General features: G+C 40.3%; 1 long non-coding RNA gene across 1 annotated transcript; it reads right to left on the reverse strand.

Annotated features, from left to right (window-relative positions):
* Nucleotides 1–928: 928 nt before the first annotated feature.
* On the reverse strand, nt 929–22245 carry LOC120717470. The gene is made up of 3 exons (XR_005692207.1): nt 21635–22245; nt 9460–9522; nt 929–7094 (listed from the first exon to the last, which is right to left on the reverse strand). It is a non-coding gene; the product is annotated as an uncharacterized LOC120717470 (long non-coding RNA).
* Between the last annotated feature and the right edge of the window lie 1149 nt (nt 22246–23394).

The raw sequence follows: 23394 nt of genomic DNA on the forward strand, positions 1-23394 counted from the left end.
GAAAGCCTTGTGAGTGAATTTTCGATAATCCTAAATGCTAAACGGTGTTTAATAGTTAAAGTGTGTAGAAGTACTTTAAGTTAAAAAAAAATGCATTTTATCATATCTTTCCAGGCCTGGAGGCATGCATTGTATTCTACTCAAATTAGTCTCAGTGATTTCTCACTTTTTAAACTTCCAATGAGCCATTATTGCATTAAGTGCATCTTCACTAGATGGTGGTTCAGTCTCCTTAATGTCCTTTTCACAGAGACTCAAAACATTCAAACCACAGGATGTGTTTGACATGTAAAATGTGATGGTTTGGAAAAGAGCAACTTCTCATCAGTTATGTTGTTCCCGTTATAAAAATCAGACTAAAAAAAAAACAACCCCCAGAAATGTGTACAAAAAATTAAATGCAGGCTAATTGGACTCTGTATCATGTTCTGTTATTATATTTCTGAAACTCATACAATCTGTTGGAGGGACAGAGACAGGGTGCATGCTAGACAGTTACAGAGCTAACAGAAAGAGACAGACAGACATTTACAGCTACAGCCAATCCAGAAACACCAATCAACCTAAACGATGTGTGTCTTTGAGAGGAAACTGGAATACCTGCTTAGAACCTCAGAAAGGCTCAACCCTGGATTCAAACCCAGGATCTTCTCCCTTTGAGGTGACAGTACTCAACAATTCAAAGCATTTTAAACACACTTTTCTATTAATATATAAATAGTCCTTTAAGGAAGTATGTGCCCTGTTCTCTAGGACTCTGTTCTTGAAAAAAACAATAAAAAAGTGACTTATTTTAAAACACGTATTGCGGCTTCATTCATCTTTTATATATACTCAGTGTCGACTGGTAAAACACAACCTTATGAGTTGTGCACGCCTTCAGGCTGCACGTTTGAATGTGATAAATGGACAGTTAGTGTCTTCTTTCAAGGCTGCTACTGGCAGCTTAGATTCCCAAATTTGCTGTTGCAATTAATCAGTGTGATTAATTGTTATCGCAAACGCGAGCTTATTAATGCAAATGTGGCTATTATACACTGGAGAGCTTGTGTCTGTATAAAGGGGTTGCGGTGTTTGCATATTTGTGTTTGCTTGTGCTTGTTTTTCTAAGTGCGGGTTTGTAAAGGGATGATGCCGTCCAGATGTTCAAATCTCTGGATGGAAGTCGATTCTCATCATCATTTTCCACAGCAAACAGCAATTTATTCCGAGCCCCTGTGTTCACACGTTCGGCCTCTTCAGTCAGTCAGTGCTTCACCGCTCACTTCTCAGGGATGTTGTTTATGTACAGTTCTATTATGTCGAAGGAGATTAGTTTCTTGGTCTGTGCACACTAATCCCTCTCTCTTTTCTAGGAGCCGGGCCAGTGTTTAGCGAAGGCTCCTTTCTGTGCGAGCCAGCCCAGCCTCTCTCTCTTTCAGGCTGTCACAGTCTCTCTCTACACACACAAAATACCATGGCCCTCAAGTGTGAAAACCTCAAAACAATAGGGCCTCCAGCCTCCTTTGAGGCATGTTGCAAGATGTCCAAGTCTCAGAGGACATAAAAGAAATGGGGAAAAAAAATGCAACAACTAAATAATAGGCCGGTCGTTAGTACCAAAGCTTTGTCTCTGATGGTAAAAGGCCAACGAGGGCTCATACACTTTGCATGACATTGCATCTTTATTGTAAAAATCAGGCAGGGAAATACTGCTTTCAAATGTAAACACATTTCTGAAAACAGTTATATTCATTTGCCTCTGTGGATAATCCCACGGAGTTAAATATTTGCCCATCTTCTGGTTGACATTAGGGACTTTTTTTTTAATAGGATTGAGAATATCACAGTGAGTCCTTTCAGAGGAGCACAAAGATAGGCTGTTTCTCCCACACATTTCCTCTGACCTCTCGGCACCCGTTCTGCAGATTAACATTGCAATGAGCCATGCATCGCTATTTATCGATCTAAGCAGCTTTTATGGGTCATTCCACGATACTTGACAGAGCGACTGTAACACTACTCCCTAAAGGATGGATGGAATTTAGTTTTAGATGATAGGTACAATCCTAGCGTGACTTTGAAGTATGAGGCAAAAAAAATAAAATTGATGGACTTCACTTTCCCTTTTGAGATCACACCGATCGTAACCTGAACAATTTGAAAGCTCCAAATTTCGCTCTCATGCGAGTTTCGGGTCAGTGAGATCATCGAGCAGAGACAAGCGCTCCCTCCAGATTACTTCCACCTGGACTTTTGTGCTGCTACTCCATCAATATGATGAGATGGAATATATTGTCTGTGAGACTGATGAAAAATAACCAGAGTGTTTTCCCCCTCTATTAGGAAAAGCAATGTTGCTTTAATGCTGTGGTATGGTGAGAAATCTGACCTTGCCCTGGGCAGTGGCATGTTTCTGGTTAGGCTCTGGTGAGTGGGACCAGGCAGGGGACACATGAAAGGATCTCTCTGTCAGGCCACAAAGATGTTCAGTCTGAGTCTAATGAAGACCAGAACACATATCCAGATCGGAGAACATGCATGCCACACACTATACAAACACCAGGGCTACAACACTGTTGACAGCCACGGTCTTCTTTCCCTGTTCTTTAAAGGTGGACAAAGTGAAAAGCATGTCTGTTCTGTGATTAAAAGGCAGCAGGACACTGAAGCAAAACTGCCACATCCAAAGACAGACAGACAATATTTTTCTCCCTCCCTTTTTTTCTTTTCCTCTGCGGCTCTACAGGGAACTTGATTTCCTGGATTCAGTGCCTGGAAAATGCTTCTTCACAGTATATTTTGGATTTAATTTGTTGAGCTGGGGTTGTACAAAGGTGCAGAACTGTTTTTATTGTGAGGTACTTCTGTGCTATCAGTTGTGAAACAATGCAAAAGCTCTCCAATAGCCTCAACAGTGAAATGTTCATATTTGTCGACACTTTGGCAGAAAGATGTTGATTTAGGGTCATTTGGTGGTATTTGCAGCAGAGATACAGTATGTTGGACTGCTAGAAAAAGATTTGTGAACAGATTAAATTACATCACTATCACTGACCTGTTATTTTAATTATGGTAGTAACTACATAATTTAATGTATTCTTCTGGAGGTAGTAAAAATGATCCACAACAATTTAAGTATAACCCCCGCACACTCTTTCTTAACCCTGATACATTTACTAAATCACAATATGTCCACATACATGTAAGTGTGGACATTGTGACACATACACACACACAGAGACACTACATATTACAAATACTACTGCACAATATGAGATAGATATACTGAAACAAAAATTATACAACGTTTTTATAAGATGTTATAGGTGCATAAATGTTACATGTTGGTCATTTTAGCCCATTGCTAGGCGGTTGCTAGGCAACATGATGACGTAATATATGATAAAGACAGCAGCCATCAGGGGCCATCAAAGTATAGCAGTACATCACAATGTATCTTACAATCTGATTATACTACTGATTGAGGTAACACAAGACTACAATATAGAGATATTAAAATATGAAATATAAATCTGAAGTGTGAACCGATGATCCTGACAATAAATTAACACGCCGCGTAAATCACATGTCTATCATCTCTATCATCTATGGGCATAAAATTATGGACACTCAGAAAATCTGGTTCTTTGCAGTTTGGGTCAAAGGTAAGCGAGAGGTCCGATATGTTTGTGTTTACAAAGAAAACCAGAAGAATCGTTATCTAGATGCTTATTTCCAAACCAAACATCATTCTCTGCAGGCGTACAAAGTGAAGAGATCAAGCAAGAGTATCATCCATCTGGGTAAGAGCTGTTTAAAATCCCTCCTGATTAGTGCTAATCCCCTTGATGCGCCTTCCTGAGAATAAACACATACTGACCCAAGTGACCCATTCCTAATTAATGAAGTTAGGAAGTTTGCTATGCAATCATCAATACACTGTGGCCAATCCTGCGCTAAGGGAGCTCGCACTAAAGCTAACTTTGCTATATGATGATATATTTAAAGGTAATAACTCAAATTACAACAGCTGACATTTTAAATTGGGATCAATGGCTGGTGTCAGCTTTTCACCATATAATACACCCCCAGGCATGACTAGCAAAGAGGGGAAACTTTCTGTCTTGTCTTCTTTTCTCCTATGAAGCCTTTGTGTAGGGTCGCCTCAGAGGCGAAGCGCAGTTCACAGGTCAGCCGTACCCAGGAGGATGGACGGCAGTGTGAGGGCAGGACCCAGGCTTGAGGACAAGGAAAGGGTCAGGGGTTGAGTTCAGAGGGAATCCACACAGAGGATGTTGAAACAGATATTGTTGGGGGGCAGAGCTTCCTCCACTTTTCCCACTGGGTTGCCACAAAGACAAGGCGGGCACAGAGAGACACACATACAAACGATCCAAAGGTGTTAACAATAGAGCACATGTGCTCTTCAAAGTGCGTTACAGTAAAAGAAGAAATTATGACAGACATCACTTGTAGTCTAAACACTGCGCTTCAGTGCCTCTGTGTCTTCAATGTCTCAAAATAAACTCGGGTGACAGAACAAAAGAGCAGTGAAAATATGTTTTGAGGGGGTGGTTCACACATTAAAATCAACACATTTCATTTGCCTCTTTTTAGAAAAAATAAAACCAAAATATTGAAAAGCTAATTAAAATGTAAAGAAAAGGTGAATGAAATGAAAATAACGCAAAGACAATATATAAACTGTTGAAACAGGTATTTATAAATCTATTTACTTCTTTCTTAAGGTCATCATTTTTAGTTTAAGTGTTAAGTTTTTAATGAAACGCATTTCAAAATAGCAAAAAAAGACACAAAACAAAAACCTGGTGGAACATCTCACAGCTAATACGGTTAATTAGCAAAACAACCTGATATATATTTAAAAAAAAAGAGTCCCAGGGAGCAAGAGGTTTTCAGAAGCAAAGATGAGGTCCAAGCCTATTAAAAATAATGATTGCCAATGGAAAAGTGAAGATTTCTCGTTTGAGGTGCACGGTATGGTTAAAAGATTCAGAGAATCAAGAATTCCCTAAGTGCAAGAAACAAATCTGAACAGCAATAGTCTTTAAACTCACAGATGGTGCTTTAGTATAAAAAGAAACCCAGTTCTATCACTGTAAATCACTACATGACCTCAGAAACACATCTGTCATGTGAACATCGTTTTCACCACATCCACAAATGGAAGTCAGAACCTTTCTATGCAAAAAATATCCTCTGGTCTTTCTTTCTTTCTTTCTTTCTTTCTTTCTTTCTTTCTTTCTTTCTTTCTTTTTCTTTAAGAAATCATGGACACCATGTTTTTAAAGCAAATGACAAAAGACACCACCCAGGTTGTTATCAGCACACATTTCAAAAGCTAGAATTTGTGATGGTACGGGGTGCATTAGTGAACACAGCATGAGTAACTTGCACATCTGTGAACCACCATTGATACAGGTTTGGAGCAACATATGCCAAGCAGACATCTTCTTCAAGGAAAGCTGCATTTATTCCAGCTAAGGAAATATTTCTTCTTCGAAAATCTCATTCAATATACATCAAGATAGATTCACTGGCCACTTGATTAGGGACACCTGTTCAACTGCTTGTTAATGCAACTATCTAATCAGCCAGTCGCATGCCAGCAATTCCATCAATGTTGGCATGTAGACATGGTCAAGATGACCTGCTGAAGTTCAAAGCAAATATCAGAATGGGGAAGAAAGGTGATTTAAGGGACTTTGAACATGTTATGGTTGTTGGTGCCAGATGGGCTTACTGGAGTATTTCAGAAACTGCTGATCTGGTGGGATTTTCCCACAAAACCATCTTTAGGGTTTACAGAAAATGTCCAGTAAGCTGCAGGTGAAAAGACCTTGTTGGTGACAGAGGTCAAAGAAGAATGTCCAGACTGCTTTGAGTGTATAGAAAGGCAACAGTAAGTCAAATAACCACTCATTGAAAGCAAGGTACACAGAAAAGCATCTCTGAATGCACAACGTGTCTAACATTGAGGCCGATGGGCTTCAGCGCCTGAAGACCACACCAGGTGCCACCCCTGTTAGCTGAGAACAGTACATTATCTCTAGAATTTGCACAGGCTTACCAACATTGGACATGGAAGACCGGAAAAACATTGCCAGGGTCAGCATGAGTTCATCCTGCCTAGCATCTGGGTCCCTTTCCAACATAACAGCCAACCTGAGTATTGGTACTGACCATGTGGACCTCTTAATGACCGCTGCTTCTGGTAAAATTACACATCGTGTGGCATCACAAAGTTCAAATAAACTCAAACTGGTTGATATGAAAGTTCTAGCTAGAGATCTGCATCATGGATGTGCAGCCAAAAAATGTGCAGCAACTGTGTGATGCTGTCATGTCAATATGGACTAAGATCTCAAAGGAAAGTTTACAGCACCTTGCTGATGCCACAAGGAGTTAGCAGCTATCAGTGGCCAACTCTTTGTGATAGTAGCACTGACATATTTGTCACCAATTCTATTAATTTTTTCCCCCCTGATTAAGTCATAAAAGCAGCATGAGACTGAAAAGGGAGCATGAAACAGATTTTAATAGAACAAATTATATCTGCAGTGACTGGTCATAGAAGCAAAAGCTTTTAAACCTCTGAGAACAGCATATTAATTAGCACCTGGAAATTTATTTATTTATTTAGTTATTTTATTTCATTTTTATTGTCTATGAAGATGTCGGTGTCAGTACACCGGGAAAAAACCTTGCACATGGCTCAGCAAACCAGATTGTTTACATAATGAATGTGCAGTATTTCATCCTGTGCGTGTGCTCCAAGGCTAAGCGCTCATTTCCACCCTTGATGATCACAGGCACCATTGATTGTAATGCTGACGAGCAGGCTAATACTGCCCGTGGCGTACAAAGGAATCTGGACATGTTTAAAGTTCTAACTTTCATGTTTTTTCATGCTGGTATGAAGGAGAATGCTGATGTTGGGGGCAGCTGGCTCTCATTAAGAAAACACGATGTCAAACAGAGGGGCTCGCTGGTGAAAGTCAAACGCTCTTCTGCTCCACCGTCGTTGTCATCTTTTGGCATATCCCAAAGACAGACAGACAGACAGACAGACAGATACTCCACCTGGTGAACTTAACACGTCAACATTGGTCAGTAAACTTTTACATACAGACCAGAAAAAAAAGAATAAGGCTGTTAAAAATATACAGTCTAAAGTATAAAGCTATAAGTCAGCATGTCTCAATATACAAAATAGTAATTTATGTTCTCCTCAACCTAATAGGTCATGTATTTTTAATTTTGTAATTTTCTTTCACTCTTTATGAGACATTTATAAAACATGCTTGACTAATTGCTTCATAAACATTTTAATACTTAATGAATAAACAATAAACACGTTTCAGCATAGAATCTTTTATCAAAGGTCTCTTAAGTTTTATAGTCCTTTTAGCAAAAGGCCCACTTTATTTTAATCTCTTTACTTATAATAGACCATAGTGTTGTGGTTTGCACAGTTGCCTAGCAGGCAAAAGATCACCAGTTTGTCTCTGGAAGGAGACTCAAATCCCTGTGGGGGTTGTGTCAGGAAGGGCATCTGGCATAAAAACCTCCCAGTTTAAACATACTGAGCTACCTGCTGTGGCAACCTACTGTGTATAAGGGAGCAGCTTAAATGTAATAGAAATCTTTTGTTGATTAGATAAAACATTTTTTATTAGTTGCTTACCCTCTATTAATCCATAAACTCTACATGTGTAATTGTTTACAAGTCCTGTCACTAAACTTTCCAATAAACTATCAAGTTTGCCCAAACATTGGCCTTATTTTCCCTAAACAAGTAAAGATATGAATGATGAATTACACTGTTAGCTAAAACTTGTGAAACCTTCATAAACTCATTAACAAGGCATGCAAGCAACACCCAGTGCTTTCATTTCTTCAGTTTACAACCCCAGTTAAGACTGACCATTTCCTGCACCTCAGCAAGCTTCGGAGGCACTTGTTTGCCTCAGAGGGCGAGGACAGTGGTGAGCAGCTCAGGCTGATATATCTACAAAAGCTTCATTGTCATAGCAAAGAAGCCTTTGTTGGTGACTTCGATGGAAATATCTGGCACAGACTGTCTTCAACCTGCGCTGGGCGGATCTGGAATATTGCTGACGTCCTGGTCGTAAATCCCTTGTCTAAATGCACCATTACACGTGTGCTTTTTCAAGCCTGTTTGCAACATAAACAGTTCCGTTTGTGCTGAGGTGTTGAGTGGAGCTAAGATTTAGGTGAGCTGAGGGAGTTCTGTGATTCACTGTCAGGACGCTGTGCCTGCGCAGCCTGCAACACGTTTATGACGCTCAAGAGGGGCAAAAAAACATATGGTGTACATGTTAGGAAGGTTTTCACCGCACAGCTTAACAAGGGATGATCTCTCTTTTTCCACGCTTTGATGGTAAGTGCCTGTTAACCACGTCCCACCTTTGGGATAAATGACATTATCAGCTACTTAGCTGATACTTTTTGGGACGATCTGCTTTTCATCGCTTATAACGAAACCCTACGGCATGTTTTCCAAGCTCACTTTACTCCAGGACTCTTATATTAATGTGTGCAGCCTGGAACACACTCACGTGTTATTTTAGAGCTCGATTTTTTTGATTCCATATTATCCTACTCAACATAACTCAAGCCGAATCATCTGGCGAAACACCTCAAAGATACGACTCTTGCAAAACCACATGGATCGTCCCTGGAGTTTGACCCGCAGTTCACACATGAACACGCTGCGGTTGTCATTCATACGTGCTAAAGAAAACAAACATGTTCCTTCTTTCAATTCATAAATAATTTACTGCTCCATATAATTTGTGCCATGTTTACCATCACTCCCTCCTCTCACATCTGGGATTGGATGATATTGCCAAAGATCTCGCTGAGCACAGTTCGTCTCTGCGCTCATCTCTTCTCATACTCATAGCCCTTAAAAGCAAAGCTCCAAAGACAATGAAATATTGTGCAGATCTGATTGGAAACAGCCTCCATAATGTGAGTTTAGCAATCTCCTTATGTCATTCCACTTTTCAAATAGACCATTTGAAACATCACAGTAATTTGATTAAAATGGATTGACAGCCTGGTGAGTTACTGTCAGTGAGCCAGTGGGAAAAGAGTGTTTCTGATTTCTCCTGAGGAGAATCCTTCACCTCCCCAGAAGTTCTTTTAATATAAGGGCAGCGCCTTTCATCTGCTCCTCGGAGCGAGGCTCTTAATGCGTTGCAGATTCTTTTCAACTCTGACAATCTTTTACCATCATCTTTTTAGTGGGTTTCTGCATAACATTTCAATTAATATCACATGAAAGTGAAAATATTACCCTGCAACGAAGTCAGTGTAATGTCTGATAATGAATACGCTCATTCCCATTCGTGGGAAAATAACCAGTGAAGAAACTGCAGAATTTCAAAGCAAAGTGTAGCCGATTATACTTTAAATGTATTTACTTACTTTGCAAAACATCAGAAGCTCTTCAGTATTTGCCTTCTTGCTTAGAAGAAACCGACTGAAAGCCTGGAAATAGTAAGAAACAATAAGAAAAGATATGATGATTAATGAGCTTAGCATTGATATATTAGCTCTGTTGCTAGCTACCTTGGCTAGCTTTTAACCTCGCTATCACTTTTTATGCTATGTTAGGATTAATATCTCCTTTCTTTTGCTTTACATATAGTTGCATTGATCCTTCTATTTAGCTCTTGACAACAAAGCGGGCAGGCGTATTCCCAAGATGTTTAACTATGGCTTTGATCAGTGTGTTTAGTGCAATGTTCCTCTGGTCATTGGTCCCACTGCTGTGTTGGCAAAGTCTGGCGTTCTCATTCCTATAAAACCAAAACAGCCATTTGTTACAGGATACAACGCTGTGATCTTTGATTAACCCAATTAGTATGAATAAAGATGAGGAAGTAACAATTTCTAAAGATAATACACAACGTAAACATGATGTTAACCAAGCACTGCCGTGGTTGCTGTAAAAATCCCAGTCCTCTGGCCTCTCGCTGCACGATCTGTCTTTCATAGACGACCGGCGCTGACTGCCAAGAACAGCACTCTGGCTGATGTGCCTGGCTCTTGTTAACAGAGGATAGGTTTGTGTCAAGCACAGCTTCTCAGCAGGCAGAGCCAGTTGTTGTTGTGGTTAAAAAAGATTGTGGGAGCATTGTGCAATTGCTCACTGACAGAGATGTCGGGCCGCTATAAATGACACACCTCCGACCAACTGATCCTCTGCCAGCGTGACTCATCTTTTTCTCATGGTGGAGGCCTGACAGAACGCCTTTGAACAGGTGTCCAAAGCTGTTGTTTTCCTTTCTCATCACTATCATCATCATTTTTTTTACATTGTTATTTGTGTATCTGATTTCATCTCCTTTCTCTGTATCCACACACACCCACGCAGGCACGCATGAAAACAGTTTCAATTGAACTTTTCGAATAAAAAAGAAACACTGCTAGCCCTCAGTATTTATCATGGCTGAAATGTGCTTGGAGACAAAGTGCCTTTGAATTTGAGCCTATTCAACATAGTTCATGAAAAAATATTGAATTAGATGTTTCATACCGCCTACAGTTTTTTTTTCGCAAGACAACGGGGGTTATATTTCCTTATTGGGATTATTCCTCTGTATTCTGATCCTTATTCAATGGACTTAAACTTTCTTCCAAGCTCAGTGTCACTGAATAAATATCCAGCAACTTTTCACTCTTGAAAGTCTGCCAGCCATTGAGAGGCTGTTTTTAATTGACTGATCGTCCACATGGTTGGAATATTCACGGGCATTGCCACGGGCAAAATTTCTTCTCATCAGAAGCTGCTGGTTGAGCATCTCAGATCTGAAGCCAGTAATTGAATAGATGGGGTTTTGATTGATGCTTAGAGGAAGTCCCTTTCCTATTTAAATATTCATGGCTTTGTAGCCTAAGGGTGAGACGGGAATCCAAAGCAAACCTGTGCACAACAATAGCAGCTCAGAGTTCCTTCTGTCTGCTTCTCATTACAGTAAACACACTTTAGAGCTACCATCCCTCTCCACATTCCTGCTCTCCGCTCCAGTGGGCTCCACCTAACAGAAGGTATTTGGCCTCTGAAGGCAAATCTAAATGTGCAGGATAAATTTTTTTTTTTAAAAAAGACAAATTACCCATCATCTTATTATTTCACCACATAAATATCCCCAGAAAAACATGTATCATTCAATTTACTGAATTTCACAAGACACAATGCTTTGTTGTTTTTTTCTAGCAGAGCTTAGATTAAAAGTGACTATAATGCTGCAACGGCTGAAACATGCAATTCATGTTAAAGGTGTTTCCTTTGGCGCCATGTCTCTACTGCTAATGCACTCTTGGTCTCTGATTCCCAGTCAAGTCAATCAGATCATGCATGTTCCCTCCACAGCACAAACTGCCATGGACTCCCTGCGCCAAAAATATCTCTTACCATGAACCATCCGCACACAAAAAAAGCCGCATTATTCATGATTCAATCTGTGGTTTGGAACAAATCTCCACTGTTATAACACAGGAGGAATAGCTTTAACAAATTGTAACAACCTGTATTAGCATTTGATGGCATCCAAAAGATACATATTTTTCTTCTTGCCTGTGGTGCTATTTATACATCTACGGATGAATGTGGTGTGAGTTTCTCAGTTATTAAGCTTTGCAAGATTTGATCAAGATTTACATGCATAAACCAGCAAAAGAAAACAACCAAACAAATAAAAGAAATCCACAAACCTTGTTGCTGGTGGTTTAATGTAGGCTATCAAACTACACCAGCCAACCATAGCACAGTGCAGAAGGAAGCACATATACCCATGACAAGACGCCTGTGCTAATGACAGCGTGACAGGATGTAACATTTAATGCTATCCCCCTGAGGTTAGATGTCATTTTAGCACCACACTTTCTTTTCTTGGTGGGTGTACATTACTGTGCAAAAGTCTTGAGCCACCCCGAATTTCTTTATATTTTGCTTCTAAAAATGCCATAGATTACACAGTTTGAGCAGGATAGTACTTTTGTACCAGTATCACGAGTCCCAAAGAGCTATTAGCTAAAGATTTTGCATATCTCAACATGTTGTGCAATGTGTCCTCAAAAAAATCAGAGGAAGCTAAACAAGAAAATTTGTATTCCTAAAAATAAAACATCTATATCAAAGTAGTCGTACAGGACCTGGACTATTTAAGTTCTTCAGCCCATCCATCTACTGTTTGCTGAAGACTCATTAGACATGATCTCAGAGGGGATGCTGAGGTATGCCAAATTACACAAGAACTGGACAGAAAATCAGTCAAAACAGTTCTTTTGGAGGGGGAATGTTTGGAGGTCAGGAAAGAGGTACAACATTGAGTGCTTACATTCATGGTTTCGGACTGGATTTCAACCAGAGTTGGGGACTTTGTCAAAATTAATGTTATTATGAACACAGAGAAGTAGGATCACATTTTGATCCACCCTGCAATACCACTGGAAAGGGTCTCATTGGCAATAACTTCATTTTCCAGCATGACAATGATCCCAAACACACTTCAAATGCAGGAAAAGCATACCTGGATCAAAAAACACACAATATAACACTATCAGAGCCTGGACCAAACACTATTATTATTATTATTGTTGAAGTAGTGTGGGGTCATCTTGAAAGAAAATCTAACACAAGGCAGCCAGCATTCAAAGTAAAGCTTTGAAATGCCCTTCAAAGACCCGAGAGAACTATTTCTGAAGGCTATTTAAAGAAATGACAAGAAAGCTTGCCTAAGAGAGTTCGGGCTGTGTTGAAGAATAAAGCTGGTCATACCAAATATTGACTTTCAAGCTCTTTAGAATTGTGCAAACTTTTGCCTTAAATACCGTATTTCCATGTATGTTTGGCCACATTTCAGTGAAACACTGCACTTGCTTCCCATTTTCTAGCAAAATATTTTTTTTTAAATGAGGGGTTGCTCAAGACTTTTACACAATACTGTATTTTTAGAACTTACACCAGACAAAAACATATACTGGAATTTGCAAGCTGTCTCTTAAGCATACTTGTGTAATCTAATTTCAAACTGAAACAGATAAAATAATGTTCAAAAGAAATCAGATATATTATTATTCAGCAGGTGTCCTGCAAAATATTGGTGTTAAAACAGATAACGATCAAACACTGTTTATCATTTCATCCCAAGCAATCTCAGAAAAACATTATCAGAGGTAAAATTACAAATTTCAGTATCACAGCACTCAAACCATTAACCAACCATCCTCAAAATATGAGCTGCCAACAAATCAAGACTGTCTTTCCAAGAAAACATCTCCTGACCTAAAAAAAGATGCCTTATTAGTCCAGTAAAATCCCAGCACATTGTCACGTGCAAAATACTGGGTGTCTTGCATATTTTAATCGCTCGTATTAAATTGGGTCTATGACTGTCAGCTTGCAGCGATATAAAAATACACCACAGTCTAGCGAGATTCTGAAAAGTAGAAGGAAAAAAAAAAAAAAGTCAGTTGGAAATAAATCCACCGACTTATAAGCCAACAAACACAGACACAATCTGGGTTGGAGTGAAAGAAGCCCTCGTTGGGAAAACAAGGGGCCATGAATTGTCTGCAGAAGTGTTTTCTGCATGGAATATCTCTTTTCTTTTCACAAACACATTTTCATTCGAGGATTTAATTAAGTGGGTTTGTTTGAGGAGTACTGGGACGCAGCAGAATAATAAAAGCTCTGTCGTACGGCCAAGAGTCAAACAGCGTGCTGCTAAATAAACTTCTCACATTTCTGTCATCTAACTTTTCCTTTTTTCGCCATTATGTATAGTTTGTCTGCAGATTTTAACTGATGACTTCTGTAGATATTTTATTTTTTAATGGTCTTTTTTTCTCTCACTGTGCCTGTGCCTTAGCCTAGCATGACAAGTAAGATCAGTGAAAAATGTCACTTGACTACCAGCTGCAGTTTTGAAGTTAGAGACAAAGTGATATGAAACATAATATCCCCAGGGTCCCATTTAGTATTTGGCACAATAAACATTTGCCAAGTCCAATTGTGTGTGACTGATTCTGCTCATATAGGTCTGGCAAAAGAGTCAGTAGTATTATAATTAAAATGACAGGTATTCAGGGAGATGAGTAGGTCTTTGAGGAGTAGGGATGATTTCATTATTCAGTCTCACTGACTCCAGAGAGCACAGATTGCATTGCACACACCACAGAGACTATATTACAGTAAAGCAAGTCATGCTGACGAACAAAATAAAATAAAGAGACATAATGAATTGGACTTCTTTTACATTTTTTTGCCTCCTGTTTATGAAATCATTCTATTATTTTCACAACATATTTCCTCCTTTCCCCCCCAGAAAATAATCACCACAAGGTCTTTTTTGGAACTGTTCTGGAGATGTAAATCATACAAGATCTTCATCAGCAGAGTTGTCGTGGAATTGCAGCTGTGCAAATTCTCGTTTTCCCCACTAGAATACAATTTAAATCAGAGGTGTGCGCATGGAGGAAAAAATGCATCATAAAACATAATACATTTTATTTGAGCTGGGTAGAAAGCATCAGAACAATTCGATTTTATCATTAAATCTAGATATGAAAAGGAGAAAATGAAGTAAGACATTTCATCAAGCCTTATCTTAGCGTGATAATGACAAACTTGCTTCTTGGAATTTAGAGTTTGGAGTTCTCCTCCAAGAAAAGAAAAAAGAAGAAAAATCGTTCTTGTGACTGAGCACATTTTTTAATCATTCTCCAAAGCCCACGCTTCAGCCACTTATTATATCACAGCTAAAATGTTCTGATTTATTACATCTTCGAATTTCACAATCTGAGGACAAATTGGTCTCCTCAAAAATGCATGAACATGGCTGAGAAGCACCACATGAGATGAAAATGCATTCCCGATGTTGCAACATGAGAGAATGTGGGCACGATGGTGTCACTGCTGATTAGAGGAGATGGCATGTTTTACGACCTGCAATACTGTTACTAATTAGCGGACACTTGATATGGTGCGTTTCATTAGAGGGAGACACAAGCTCTGAAACCCACAGTGTCATTTCTGTCGGTTCAGTTGCTGTAGCTCAAGGTGAAAGAGACACATGGCCCACAGAGTAAATGGGATAAGCATCTCTTCTAACAAGAGGAACAAAAGCGTTGGGAGACGGAATAAGCCTTCATGGCAAAACACTCATAAAGAGGCATGAACTGGCAAGTCCTCGATCTCCACATCTTGAGAAATAATCACTCCCTTCTGGATGTGTTTATGAGGGCAGAGGGGCCTGTGCTATGACGCCTGTACAATATACTGAAGAAGAAGCATGCAATGCAGCTGATCTGAGCCTTGGACTCCTGCAAAAGGGCATGCCTGAAGTGACACTGTGTTGTTGTTTTTGACAGACATGATTTCTGTGTTATGTCACAGAGATGAATGCATTTACAGTCTACTAAAGGGTGAAGGCAAAAATAATTACAGTGAGCCAGTGTGTGAATAAACCAAAAGCACCATGCACTGTTTCACTTTACAGCTATAGCTTTGTAACAGTAGGTGTCCACAATTTTTTAGTACAAATACAAAGAGAGAGAGAGCGAGAAATGAAGGAAGCAGGTATAGTAGTGGCCAGAGTTTACATCCGCTCATCGTGGGCAAACATCTCATGGTAATTTGGGGCTTTTAATGATTTCTTTGAACTGCTGTCTTTCCAGTGTGGGATGATTGTACAGCATACACCTTTAATGGCATTAAAAACACAAACTGGGTGCACAGGTTTGAATTTTTTGAGGGAATTTTCTCTGATCCACACTGGATCAAAAGTATACATACAGACTCAAATATATACATACCCTCATATAAATGTTTTAATAAGTGATGCTGAAGGATCTACAAAAATGTTCAATTTGGCAAGGCCAAGGCCTATTAACTTCTCATTATTGATCATGATTGACTACAACTGGTAGTTTCTTTCTTTAATACAAAACTAATTTATTTTGTAGCATTCATTGAATTGACCAATAATCAGAACAATAGGAAAGGAAGGTTATTTAGATAGGTCACCACTTTTCCAAGGTACCACTTTTCCAAGAAGACACAAACTAAGAGGAAATCGGATGTTCAGGAAAAACCCAGAAACCCCAAAGCTCAAGCCTGCCATGAACTGGAAACTGCTGGAACACCAGCATCGCTGTCACCAGTGACATTGCTGTGGACTAAGACGGTGCTGACCAAGAAAGAATCCCCTGCTGCCCACATAGATGAAATAGATGAGGCCATAAATGAAACAAATATTGAGCTATATGGCTACAATGACAAAAGGTTTGTTGGATGAGTAAAAGTGAGACTTTCATACCTGAGAATGCTGTAAAACATGATGGTGGTACCATCATGCCCCGGGTCTGATTCCCTGCCTGTGGGACTGGTACGCAAAGAGGATGGAATAATGAAGAAGTGGGGCTATCTCCAAATTCTTCAACAGCTAAAAAGCTGAAACTTGAACAGAGTTGGGTGTTCCAACAGGACAGTGATGCCAAACACTCAAAACTCAAAACAGGTTTTGGAATGCATAAAACAGGCTAATATCAAAGAGTGATCAAATATTCAGAAGTTTGTTCACGGCTACTAAAAGCATCTGGTTGAGGTGCAACTTGCTAAGGGACATTTTACCTGCTATTAGTGGATGTGTTTGAACCCTGTCTGGATTAGAGAAGATTTTAAGTCACTGAAGATCTACTTGTATACTGTACAAGTATTCCACCCTGGGAAAAGAAAAAAGTCTAATGGAATAACTAATAGCTTCAAAATGATCATGACATCCATCCCTGTGATGAGTTAATGAAACCAACTTTAAATTTGCACAAAAAAATCATATCCAAGATTTGCAGTAAAAGAAAAAAAAAAAACATATTTGTCCCTTGGCACATACTTATTGTTAAGTCCAAGGAAAAGAAGAGGTGAGTTGAGTCCAGCTCCTCTGTGACTGCAGCAGATTCCAGTGAAAGCTCTGATTCAAATGACTAGAGCTTTGCTCAGGGTCATGGATTCTGGACATCAAGCTGCATGCAATCACCGCTTAAAACAGCACCAAACACATGTTTTTCTAAAGGAGACCAGTGACGGGTAGAAAATTTTCAATCAGGGTCCCCAGACTGAAGCAAGGTTCTAGAAAAGAGTATATTTGTAAAATTAACAAAAGGGTAGGAAAATTTAAATTGTAAGCCCCAGTTCTTGGCAATGCTGAACTATATTTTATAAATAGCAGCATTATTGTTTTGCTGCTATTGTGGCAATTTTTCATGTCTTTGTTCCATTCTCTTTTTTGGTCATTTTCCATGTTTTTCCCTTGTTTGTCTTCATTTGATTGACTTTCCAACAAGAAGCTTCAAGTGCCACTTCAAACAGACGTATGCCTGTTTGGTCATCCATCCATGATACTAATAAAACAACTACCGTGCCATCTCCTCCTTCATCGCTTAAAACAGAGAGGGAGACAGCACCACAATGCTGTGGAATGTTGGGATTAAAACCACAATCTGTTGACTTTACAATGAAATTATATGGACACAGATTCTCAAAGCATGACATGTTGCAAAACAAGAAAGAATCTGTAAAATACTTCAGCGGGTATGAGGTATGTCATGTGAGCAGCAGTTACCACAGGATTAGGAGAGGGTGGATTTATTCTCCAGTGGAGGTTAGAATAATTCCTTGTCAAATCCAGGGATGTGTATATTTTGTCCACCCTTTCTAAAACAGCTCGTTCAAGCTGATGGATATGGTAAGAGCGCATGACATGCAGAGGATTTTCTATTCTCTTTTATGATCGCTATGGCATTGTTTTCCATCTGAGCCCGTCTCAGCCTCTAGGGAAGCCAGGCATGTGTTTATTTGTCAGGAGCCCATTTGTAATAGATCCATATTTCAAAACAAAAGCGACCCATCAAAGTGTTTATTTTAATCGGTACGTCCTAGTCAGGAAAGCAATCGTGTTACAATGAGGAAATGAGTTTTGAAACATGAAAGAACAAAAGAAAAGTAAGGATTTTCTGACACCTGATACAGTGGAATATGAATTAGGATCCATTTAGAGGATAACTGGCTCATATAAAAACAAGTATAACTGATTAGTCTGTATCCAGACTGGTTTTAGGAATTGAAGCCTCCATACATGATATGAAGATTACTTTTTAATTTACTTTTCTTGCAGTCGGATTTACATTTGGATCAGGAGAATTCCTCTGAGAATTTGATCAGAAGAGTTGCATTAACCTTGTTCTAGACGAGGAGGGCTTTACGTGCTGCTGCCAGCTTGTTAAAAAGTGAGGGAGAATGTCAAGGAAAGGAACACGTGGATATACTATTCCCAGTGGAACAGCCCAGACTTTAAGAGACGAATGTGCTCCATTTTTTTATTAATGGCTTTTGCTATCAATATATTTTTATTAAATATGAAAAGTTCTCTAACAAACAGTGCCAGTGACCTGAAATGCCATAAAATTTCCTGGAACACAACTCGGAAGTGAAATAAAACTGTGTTTGCTATTGCTGGTTCAGCGTCTGTGCTATTGTTCAAAGGTGTCTTTGACTTCGTTACCTGAACTGGTGCCAAAGCAAAGCTAAGATTTTGATTTATTTCCTACATATGACCTTTGCATAATATATTAAAGGGCTGTTACAAATAGATCTTCCATTTTAGCCAACGTTACGCAAGTGGAGCAACAGCAGAGCCCGAATGGAAGCTGGGGCAGGACGCCACACTATGTACTGTAATGGAATCCAGGTTATGACCTATTTTTGTTTATATTCACCTTTGCATGTCATGTCTGCAGCAGTTCCTTTGCTGACATTTATGAGGCCTGTGATGAATGTGAATGGCTGTTGCAACTTTTGTCTTCTGCTGAGAAGGGCCTAATGTTAGTCTGTCTAGTGTCTGTACCAACCACAAAGCAGCCTGACCTGTGCAAACCTGGGGACATGGCATCCAGATTTCCATCTCCAGCTGCCTTGTAGAACCACAGGACTACTTCCTCCACTTAGTTTCCTAATTTATCAGCCACCCCCTCCCTCATCACACACAGTGATCCCCATAACCAAAACCTCTCCTTTGATATTGAAAAACCAGAGTTCGTCACTTCCCCCACTTCCTATCACACTGAGGCAAATGACATTGACGGTAATTATTTGCCGTGTGAAGGTGTTCTCTCGAGTTACTTCTGATCTGACTTTAATCGGAATCTAAAGGTGTGATCGCAAACAGGCCGAGAATGAGCCAAAATTTCACAGGGATATCTGTGGAACTCATTTATGCCGGTGCCTGGACTTTGCTTCGAGGTGTGGATGGGAAACGAGAAATAACATTTAGCGGCTGCAGCTGAGAGTAGATCTATCACTCTGCCAACTGTGCTCTCTCATCCCTCCTTGGGCTCGGATGAGAGCTTTAACCTTGAGGGCAAGGCGGTGGTGAACATATGCAAGTAATTTGTACAGAATAAATAACAGGATGATCTTTTGACAGTCAGCGCAGCCGCTCTGGGCTTTATTATTGGCACACAGCTCTCTGGGGACAACAGTGCCAAGCTTCGAGGTGTCACTATGGAGACCTGGAGCTGCTTTTGATACTCATTACAGCTTAAGTGCTTAGTGGACGGAGCTCACACATCACTATATCATCGCAGGTTTTGCCAAAAAGAAATTTATATACAGAATTGTTATTAATAAGAGTTGATAATAAAAAACCCAATATGATTTAGAGGTTCTTTTACCGTACAGAGGTTAAAACATACGTGTGAAAATGCTCACTCAGTTAAACAAGACTTGACATTCACACACCATTACATATGATGGGTGGGGAGCTATTTGGGAAATGTCTAATACCATGTGAGAAGTGGATCAGTGGAAACAAACATCTCTTTCCTCCCCCACCTTTTTTTTCCATTGATTGAATCATTCCTCTCAGCTATCAAAGCCAAGCGAAAATCTCATAGAAAGATAAACCTTAACACCAGATCAGTCATTCTCGTCACCGCGTCGGATGACCTCGCCAGCGCAGGTACAGATTATGGATCGGCTCATTTCCCGTATATGAGGCAAAAAACAGATGGATTGCATATTAAAAGACTTTAGACGTGCCAGTGGTCATTTATAAAAGCTTAAAAAGTGGGTTGGAGGTGACATTCTTTCAGGAAGGAGAAAGATTTAAAATGGCATGATTTCCCAAAGGCCTCAGTAACCAAATCTCACTTGGAGAGAAAACTCGGAGTGAAATATAACCATCATAGATTTGTGTGATTTGTTCTGTGTATGGATTCAGAAAAGTTCGGATCAGCGAGGGGTCTGTGCAATAAAACCTCAGCGTAGCTCAGGGTTGAGATTCTCGTTGGATAATGTTGGCTACGGAGGACAAAAAAATAGCCCATTAGATAATTTAATTACCTGGACAATGGATGCATGAGTGTTTGCGATTAAATGCTCAATTCAGCCAGCATTTTGAATATTGATATGGATGTAATTCTTGCTGGAACCTCGCTCTGGCTCAGCGGTTGGAATGAAAACATTGCCTGATGCTTTACAGAGATTAATAACAACCACCACCGCACATTTACACTGGATAGATGGGAGAAGAACATTTTATCAGACATCTGTTCAACCCAACCAATCGGAGACACTTGGACCTGAAGCTCCCTTGCAGAACCAAATAAAGCCGTGAATTGTTGCTAACACTGAACAGTGACTCGTGGTGGACTGTCATCCAAGAATACCACATAAAACCAAATCATTCATATAAAGCTCTGCTGTCCCTGTGGCTTTGAGCTGGGCCTTCAGAGCTTATAAAGGGGATAGCAAAGCCCTTTAAGAGACTTTGTGGCCTCTGGGGTTAAGGTAACAGCTAATTGTTCTGCTCGGGTTCTGAAGATATTCGCAATGAGCTCATGAATCGAGCATGTAACTTATGCATCAAGCCACATCCTCTCATTCTTCTCATGCAGCATGCACCCTGTGATTTATGGCTGGACAGTGGCCTGTAGAGGTGTTGGATTCAATGAAATACAAGGGAGAACATCTGGAAAGCCCATTAGCTCCAAATCACAGCTTGAGCCACTTTGATAGTGAGATGCAAGCCTGGAATTGACATGCTGGTGCACACTGAGGGACACTGAGGATTTCTCATCGAACAGACATGAGGAGAGAGGGTTGTTCATATTTTAAGTAGCTCAATATTAATGGTCCTACTTAAAGCACCAGGTGAGCTAACAAGAGCCTTAAATGAGCCTCTTCCATGTGTTCCTAATGTCTCCCAGATGTGGAGTACTTCAGTCCTGTTGGCGTCCTTGGTTGGAAGCAAGAGCGCCTCCTAATCTGAAAAATGAAAAGGCCTTGATAGGATAAAGAATCCATTCTAAAGCTGCGTGACACAGCCAGTGTTACACAAGTCATTCTAGTCAAGGATAATTGGGTAAGGAGAGCATCGGCAGGGTGTGTCTGAACAAGGTACCTCTGCCTCCACTCATCTCAGGCCCGTCATAAGACCGTGGGGAGGTGTGTTGAAATACAACCCCGTCACCATTCATCCTCACCCCCTCGGTGCAACAATGACTCGCATGCAATCTGCTTTTCATTTAAGGGAATTACCTTTGGGAGGCCAGAAGACGTCTTCAAACTTGCTCTGTGTGTGTTCTTCTCATCCCTGCAGAGCTGTCTCATTAACACAGGCTTGGTTTAGCATAGCCATCTCTGTCCTGCCGAAGCCTGCAGCCTGCCGAATGGAAGCTGAATGTAATGACTCACACACAGACACACACACACACACACTCACATTATAAAGATCCTGCACACCCTCCCCGGTTACAGCAGCACTCCTCCGGTCGTTGCAGCTTACACTGCCAGCCTCTCAAATGAGAGGACTGTGATACTGAGGCCACTTAAGGCTGAGAGTGAGAGAACAGAAGAGGCAGGAGGGAGAGCCGGGTGTTGTGTGAAGTAAAAAGAGTAGCACTGGATTAGTCTAAATTATGACTTTCATGAGATTTTGCGATGATGTGCGCAGCTTACCTAATGAGGTTTTTGACACGGTACATAAGTTCTTATTGCTTTGCAGTCTGAAGTCTGACCTGTTGTCTTAACTTCAGTTTGGAGTGGAACAGCTATTACTCTTTTCCTGTGTAAAACTTGTTTTACTGCCGCTGAAAAAGCCCTAATTAGTCAATCATCAGTAGGGTGGCTACTTCCTTAAGAGCACTTAAGAGTTCAGGCGTCGTCTCACCGGGGTGTGGCTCATATCATTTACATTTCATTAAAGCATGCTGGGAGACGTCACCGATTTCTCCAGTAAACTGTGAGTTTCCATGAAGCAAGCACATGGGTGGGTTTGGGGGGGGACGGTGGACGTGTCACCCATCAGGAGCTGTCAGAGGATAGAATCCAGATCCTTGGCCAGGAGAGGCCAGGCCAGCCAGCTGTCACCTCGCTGACACTGGCTGAGACCATCCATCTGGCTGAGAGAGGCCCACCATGGGTGGGTGGAGAGAAACTCGCCAGATCCCAGACTGTATGCACATGAAGGTAGGAATGTACACATACAAGCAGACATTTTTTGTTAGCGCACAGACACGGGGACAAACATTTAAGGGCATTCATGCAAGCGCTCTTCTACGCGTGCACGCCTACGGGAACTTGCACAATGTGGCAGAGCTATTTTGAGTAATCACCAGCCACCAGCGCAATCTGTGCTGCTGTCCACATGAATCACTCCCTCACAGACAGATCCAGGAAATAGACGTGACACGCTGCCATCAAGCTGAACAGAGACAAATAAACAATTATAACATGTAGCGCTCACTTTCACATACAGCAACACCCTGTATCAGAGAGTGATTTTCAACAACAGGAGGTTGTTTTGTTTTTTTTGTTCTGCACACCTATGCATCATTATAGCTTACTTTAAAGCTCCTCTGCTGGCGGTAATGATTGAACGAGTGGCAAGCTTCTTCTAATCCAAATTTAGACACGCTACAGTCGTAGATCTACGTCTTTGTTAGGTTTTTCCTGGAATTTTTAGTGCAGTAATTTGCTTGAGTAAAACATCTTTGCTACACATCGGATGAGAATGTAACTCATCTACCCTGGCACAGCAAAATAAAAGGGATCACTGAAGTTGCCAGACATATGGAGAGCATTTGGAGATATTCAGATTCCCTGGCGACCACAGCAGAGACAGGAAGAGTGTTGTACATCTTGTTTTCGTAACAACTAATTTCAAAAACTTAAATGGCCGCAATTGTTCCCAAAATTCTTTTAACCAAAAGAAGCTTGTGATTAATTTACTGTTTTCAATTTTTTTTAAAGTTTAAAATCAGTTTTGACTTGACATATACACGGATGTTGACTGAAAG

The sequence above is a fragment of the Simochromis diagramma genome, unplaced genomic scaffold (assembly GCF_900408965.1).
Source record: "Simochromis diagramma unplaced genomic scaffold, fSimDia1.1 OVJJ01000501.1, whole genome shotgun sequence".
In the NCBI taxonomy this organism is placed as follows: domain Eukaryota; kingdom Metazoa; phylum Chordata; class Actinopteri; order Cichliformes; family Cichlidae; genus Simochromis; species Simochromis diagramma.